The following is a 6743-nucleotide window of genomic DNA, read 5'->3' as shown; positions in this document are numbered from 1 at the left end:
TTGCAACCTATTCTCTCCCTCCATGGTCCATGTGCGTTGCTACAATGAGAATTATAGATTCCAAGGCCAGAAGAGACCATTGTGATCATCTAGTCTGACGTCCCATATAACATAGGCCATAGAATTTCACCCAGTAGTTCCTGCCCCAAAGACAATCCTACAAAGAATCAAACCCAAGAATATTGACAATAAAAATAAATTCCTGAATGTTTTGCTTTTGACTAACTATCACAGCTAATAAAACATCATAGTCTATAACATCTGCAGATCAATACAGTGTGAGATCTCTAATGCCTTGTAAACTGGAACGTGTAATGGGATTAGGACTAAAATGTACCAAGGCAGCTAATTTTTCATTCACTATTAATATTTATAGGCTCTTCTAAATGTATTTCACAAGTTTCAATAACAACCTAGTAACCTGGTGTGGCATTTTAGCAATTTATAATCACCTTCTGTAACAGGGATCTGAATTAATCTTTATACATCTCATTAGTTTAGCTATCACAGATCTTTTATAAGGCAATTGGCTTTCAGCAGCCTTCATTTACTTTAATTTATTAATATCTCATTTATATTTCATATATGCTGTTTTAATTATTAAATCGCTTCATCTCTGAAACATAATTCTGTTATACAGCACCTACCCTGTGCTTTTAGAGCTTGAAAAATTTTCAAAGGCATTTTTTGAAACAAGAGAAGGTTTTTGTTTGTTTAAAGTCAAGATCAATTTAATTTTGCTTCAGGTTCTTGTTAAAAATAAATAAATAAATAAAAACAGATCTTAATTTTGAGCCAGAGGTTCACAAAGTTTTCTTAGCAAATGAAATTGATTTTTATTCTTTTTTTTAAAATTTCTCTTTATTCTGTCCTGATATAAAATTTTATAATAGAATTACAAAAGTGCAAATTCTGCAAAGGGCAGAATTATCATTAGTAGAAGCACCATTAAACAACAGATGTTTGGGTGTTGGGAGGCAGTGACCAGTAAATAATCTTCTCCAATAGCACTATAACAATATTAATATCTTCTATCCAGTGTAATAAATATGATTATTAATTTCAGTGAATAATCTGAACTACATGCCATTAAGAATAATAATTCATGTTCATAGCGCAGCCTTCCTCCCAAGGATGCCAAAGCAATTACAAACAATGCACCATGAGTCCTGTTCATCCTCTTCTTCCCATTAGTTCCACTAACTTCAATGGAACTAATCACGTGAATAGAGGCTGCAGAACTGGACAGGATGATGGGACAGGCATAGAGATATAAAGACTTACTCTGGTGTCCTGTTCTAGAACCCCTCTCAAAGATGCAGAGCTGTTTGCTAGCTGGTGCTGACAACCAGACCAGGTGGGGTCCCATTAGCACCACCTATGGAGCATAAATACTGTAGTTCCAGAGTATCTCTGAGGCAGAAGAGAATTAAGGATAGGAACAAAGTGGTTCTGCAGAGACAGGAACAGCCAAGCTCATCTTGAGATTATATTGTTAGTTAAATGAACAATAAAGACAAAGCCGAGGAAAGGGGTATGTTTGGACAGTACTCAGGCGATTGCTGTGTTAGGAGCAGGATGGGAATGCCATCCACTGAAATAGATGCTACACACATTACCACTGAAATGAGGCCATCTTGGGGGGGGGGGGGGGGGGAGGAATGCAAGACAGGGTATCAAACAGCACACAGAACATTGCACAACAGGGCAGAGAGAGACAGTTGTGACTACGGAGAACCAAAGCCCCATTCCAAAAAATGTAATGAGATCTTGAGGGTCTGTTTTTCGGCACTGAGAGCAGGAAGCAAAGACCTAATCTGTGTGTAACTACTGTGACTGCCTGAGTATATTTGAGGATTTAAAGGTGCAATAGCAGTAAGCGTGCCTGCAGTTGCACATATTCCAAGGCACCTAAGCTTTGAAAATCAGGTCTTTGCCGTCCAGGTAGAGGAGACAAGACTTGATATTTTTAAATATCCCATCTGAAAAATCCACGCGGCGTGCACTCAACTTACTGTATCTACTTCAGGCTAGAAATGGGCTGAGTCCCCCTGCTGTGATTGGCGCCTGAGGTTTCATGGAGTCTAGGGATTCCAGCTCTGATGCTGAGACCACCAAGCTCCATCCTGGAGAAAGATCTTCCTCCTCTCACCGGAGTAATGTTCAGGCAAGAGGCCCAATCCTGCACCCATTCAGCTCAATGGGTATTTTGCCATTGACTTCTAATGAAAGCAGTATGGGTACTGCGTGAGAGACAACAGCAAATGAATACATCTCTGTAACAATGACAGGGTCAGCCCCTCCTCTCCTCCAGGAAAACCACGGGGGAGGAACTCTCAGCAAGAGTCCCCTCCCAGTGTTTCCTGTCAGATTGCTCCATCGTGGGTTTCTCCACCCTCGGGGCCAGCAACTCCCTTGACAGTCACCAGAGGTAAATGGACACTGCTGCAGTCTCTGTTCCTCTGCACTGCCTCCTGGCCCCCTGCTGCTCTTCCCTGGCTCCCTGTCAGCATCTTCCCCTAGCACCCTGATCAGAAGGCGTCCCATTCAGAAAGGAATGTTGTCCTAGCTGTGTCATGTTCTGAGCAGAGTTCCCACGGGTGTGTGTGTGTGTGTTTCCCCACCCCTACCTCAGCCCCTCACCCCCTGCCCCCACTGTGTACAGATCCTCAGACCTAAGAAGGGTTCTCTGCAGGGTCCAGGGCAGTGTGGGGACAGGTGTGATGATCCATGCACAGAGATTCCCTCTGTATGGAGAGCCAGGGTGCCTAATTGTCTTAACCCCCGCTAACAGGCTGTACTTGCTAATCATGCACGTGTCACTCTGCATTAAATCAGTTAGGGACGTGAGTCTCCCTTGGGAGCTATTTGCTGTGATGTGAATAACCTCTGTCAGCTAAAGCCTTCCTGGAGTGAAAGTTTTTAAACAATGCTGTGTGTTCTCTCCTCCCAGTAGCCAGCAGGGCAATGAGGGTGCTCTTCCCACGGTCACTTGGTGCTCTAGACCAGCAGTTCTCAAACTTCATTGCACCGTGACTCCCTTCTGACAACAAAAATTACTACAGGACCCCAGGCAGAGGGGAAGGAGGGCCAAGCCAAAGACCAAGCTGATCTCTGGCTGAGTTACTGAACTCTTCAAATCATGGTTTAGAGACTTCAGGTTACAGAGATGCCATCATTTACCCTAGTTCAAACCAGCAAGTGACTTATGTTCCAGGCTGCAGAGGAAGGTGAAAACCCTCCAGGGTCTCTGCCAATCTGACTTGGGGTAAACTTCCTGGCCGACCCCAAATATGGTGATCAGTTAGCATGTGGACGAGACTCACAAGCCAGACACCTGGTAAAGAATTCCAATAACCCAGAGCCCTTTCCGTGTAGTGTCTTCTTTCCAGCCGTTGGAGATATTTGCCAATAGCAGATGTGGCTGTGCCAATGTAGGCAACCTAATCATCTGTGACCGGTGCCTTTTGAGTATTAAATACACTGCAGAATCCTTGGGCTTGAACTACTACGGCACCTCCTTTGAGTACCACTGCAGCCAGTACAAAGGACTCTGGGCGTTAAAAACACCCACTGTACCCAAGCGGTGAGGGGATCCCTTTAGAACTGAGGAAATGACAATAAGAGGGCTGCTGAATTGGGTGGGTGACAGGGAAGAAGGGAGCAAGGAGTGATTGATTCAGGAAGGCATCAAATCCCATCTCCACCTAGCAGACTGAGGGTCATCCACATCGAGCCCCCATGTCCATTAGGCACACCAAGCCATGACACAAACCTGCAGGCAATGAGAACGAGCCCATGGGCACTGCTACTTGATGGCTTCTGCAGCAACCTCAGCTCCCACGTTTGAGACTTTTCTAGTGTCAGTGGTAGGGTTACCATATTTCCACAAGCAAAAAAGAGGACACTGGGGGGGAGGAGCCCTGCTCTAGCCCCACCCCTGTCCCCATCCACTCCCTCCCACTTCCCACCCCTTGATTGCCTCCCTCAGAACTCCCAACCCCCTGCTCCTTGTCCCTTGACTGCCCCCTCCTGGGACCCCTACCACTAACTGCCCCCTAGGACCCCACCCCCTATCTAAGCCGCCCTGCTTCTTGTCCCCTGACTGCCCCCACTTGAGAACCCCCCCACCCTCACTGCCCCCCTACGACCCTACCTGTCCCCTGACTGCCCCAACCCTTATCCACACCCACACCCCATATTCACACCCCCGCCCCCAGACAGACCCCCAGGACTCCCATGCCCTATCCAACTGCTCCCCGCCCCCTGACAGGACCCCCAGAACTCCCGACCCATCCAACCCCCTCTGCTCCCTGCCTGCCTTGACCCCTCTCCACATCCCTGTCCCCCTGACAGCCCCCCCAGAACCCCCGACCTATCTAACCCCCCCACTCCCTGTCCCTGACTGTCCCAACCCCACCCCCCCCCCCCGCCCCCCCGCTCGCCCCCCCCCCAACCCCCCAACCCACCCACCCCCCCCCCTCCCCCCCGTCCCCTGACCAGGGCCGGCTTTCAAGAGCCCAGGAATCGGGCTGCGCTCCAGCTGGGGTTGCGGGTCTTGGGGTCAGGCCAGAGGTGCTCGGCCGGGGCTGGGCCGGCACGCTCAGCCGGAACCGGGGCTGGCGCTGCTGGGGCCCGAGCTGGGCTGGAGCCGCTGGGGCCACCGGGCGCTGCTCGGCCCGGGCCGGAGGGAGCCGCTCGGCCAGGGCCGTGCCTCCCCAGAGCTCTCCTCCCCCCGCCCCAGCTTACCTGCTGCTGCCGCCCGCCTGCCCCTGCTTCTTTTCAGACTTCCCGCGAAGATCTGATTCGCGGGAAGCAGGGAAGGGGGAGTAGCAGGTGGGCGGAGCGTTCAGGGGTGGGGAGGAAGGGGAAGACAGCTGTGGGGCTGGACAGCGTGGTAAGGCTGCAGGGGTTGGGGGGAGCCGGGAAGGGGCTTTGGCTGCCCAACGGCGCTTGGCCGCCGCTTTTCTGTCTATAAATAGCCGACCCGGGGGGAAATCGCGGACATTTTTAGATTTTTAAAAATCCCCCCAGGACGGCTATTTATAGACCAAAAAGCCGGACATGTCCGGGGAAATCCGGACATATGGTAGCCCTAGGAAGTTGTAGATTCCCTAGGGGCGCAGTGGCAATGAGCTCTTAAAATGGGGGGGGAGGGGGTTTGAAGGTTATCATGAGCCAGAGTGAGGTAAACAGCTCACAGCCATGATTGCTTTGCTTTTGCATGGCGATGTCATACCAAAAGCAAAGCTGGGTGAAAGAAGCCCAACTGCTCCCTCTGCTGCTCATACCCAATATCTCATGGACTCATGGCAGGTTTTTTTTTTCATGCAACATATCTGGCTTTAAAAGGGGCACTTTTCATCCATGTGCCTTTTTAAATGCAGCTGTCTCACTATCGTTTGTAACACCTTGGAAATACATTCTGGAATAAGATTAAATTAAATTTAGAAAAAAAATTAGACACTTGTGGACATCATTCTAGCAAGAATTATAGCAACACCTTCCAAAAAAGAGAGGAAAAAAATGTTGAAAAACATTTGTGCTTCTTTTTGCATTTTTTCTGCCAACTCCATTCTTCAGTCCTTGCTCTTTGCTGAGGAAGGTGCCAACCAGTGCCAACTGGGGTTTTTTTGGTGACGTGTAGGCTCTTGGAATAGACTCTAAGTAACATAGCGACTCCACCAAATTCTGACGTGTAGGCCCCTGAACAACCTTCTGATGGTTGGGCAGATCTTTGGGTCTGGCCTAGCTCTGCTCAGCGCTGGACTCTGGGTGGGATAAGAGTCGCCATATGACACCTTTACGTTCCTCCAATCCGAGCGGTTGCCATTGGCCAGTTCAGCCCCCCATGCAAGGCAGCTCTAACCTTCAATAGCGAGTAAGCCCCCCAAAGGGTGGTTACACCAGCAAGCAATTACTAGATGCTACTGCCATGCCCTCTTCCAACCCTAGCACCACATTTCTACTCCAGGGAGGCTGGGAGAGGGTGGTTTAAAGCCAGTTATACCCGCTCTGCACCAAGGAAACATTGGAGAAAATTTCAACTGCCATGCAGATTTCCAGCCCCTGTCAAGAGTGGCACAAAGGGGGTGGAGCATGGGTGAGAATCTGGCCTTGTCAGTAATTCCTAAGGTGAGCCTTTCTGCTGAGCTTGCCAACAACAGGCAGAGCAATCGGTGTCCACTGGGAGCGTGATCTTCTGTTTCTATGGATACTTGTCCATTAGGAACAGGACTGAGACCCAATCAACTCATTTCACGCAAGCACTGAGCCAGTGATGGCTTTACCCTCTAAAAGTCAGAGCTACCATTCATTAGTGAAAACTTCGCCCCCTCCCTCTCCTCTTCCCAAGATGGAGGTTCCTCTCCATTAACAATTTCATCTATGCATTAAAGTTCTGCAGCCCAGGTCTTCCCTCTACAAAAGAGTTTCTCAAACTGTGGTCCGTGGACCACCTGTGGTCCGTGAGCTCCATTCAGGTGGTCCGCAGATAGTTCCCCTCTGAGGTGTGCGCCTGGGTGGCTGCACATGAGAGAATGAAGGGCCACCCACCTTATTAGTGGAACCGCGCAGGCGTGGCTCCACTAATTAGGTGCCTGGACCCTGGAGATGATGCACATGTAAGGTGAGCTGGTGGCCTTGGGGGGGAATATGGGGTAGGTGGGAGGGGGCAGTGGGGTGAGAAGAGGGGGTGGGGAGATTTGGGACGTGCAGGGCTGCGGCGGCCAGAGAAAGAGGTG

This window comes from Trachemys scripta, chromosome 3 (genome assembly GCF_013100865.1).
Source record: "Trachemys scripta elegans isolate TJP31775 chromosome 3, CAS_Tse_1.0, whole genome shotgun sequence".
Taxonomy (NCBI): domain Eukaryota; kingdom Metazoa; phylum Chordata; order Testudines; family Emydidae; genus Trachemys; species Trachemys scripta.
Note: the sequence above shows the minus strand (reverse complement) of the source record.